This window comes from Aristolochia californica, unplaced genomic scaffold (assembly GCF_029961685.1).
Source record: "Aristolochia californica isolate CCGP_79_NKW_82.1479 unplaced genomic scaffold, dmAriCali1.0.hap1 SCAF_443, whole genome shotgun sequence".
NCBI lineage: Eukaryota > Viridiplantae > Streptophyta > Magnoliopsida > Piperales > Aristolochiaceae > Aristolochia > Aristolochia californica.
Window position 1 is genome coordinate 9,343 of NW_027182152.1, and position 658 is coordinate 10,000.

The 658-nt window shown below is 35.1% G+C and overlaps 1 non-coding gene across 1 annotated transcript; it reads right to left on the reverse strand.

Annotated features, from left to right (window-relative positions):
* Positions 1–71, reverse strand: TRNAG-GCC (transfer RNA glycine (anticodon GCC)). The gene has a single exon. It is a non-coding gene; the product is annotated as a tRNA-Gly (tRNA).
* Positions 72–658: the final 587 nt, after the last annotated feature.

Below are 658 nucleotides of genomic sequence, written 5' to 3' on the forward strand. Positions count from 1 at the left end.
GGCGGATAGCGGGAATCGAACCCGCATCTTCTCCTTGGCAAAGAGAAATTTTACCATTCGACCATATCCGCATTTCTTCGTTCTGATATGAACATCATCATGTTCACACATATATGATATATCATATATATATATATATATATATATATGTGTGTCTGGATCATATTTGTACAGGGCTATATAATATATTATATTAGATTCCAATTATTTTATTTTAACATTAGATTATTCATTTTTCATTCAAGAAGTGACCCCTCTCCCTCCAACTTTTTCTTTCTTTTTTTTTTTGAGGGGGGGGGGGCTCATATTGAATTTTAATGTGTCTCACAGTCCGAATTCCTTCGGGGGAGGGGTCACTTTTTTATTCTTGTACGAGGAGGTTCAAGATATTAGAGAATTAAGGATAGCTACTAGAAAGACCAATCCAATCCATAATGATGTACCTGAAAATACAACATTTTTGTTACTTGACCAACCATCAGGAGAAGCAAATACAACGGGTACACTAATCACTAAAATTGATGAAGTAGCAATTAATGCAAAAACAGCCAATTGGAAAGCAATAGTCATGCTTGTAATCCTCCAAGCTACCAACAAATGAACTTGAACTATACCATTTGATCCCCCTCTCAGTCCAAATTGTACTAAAATCCATCAT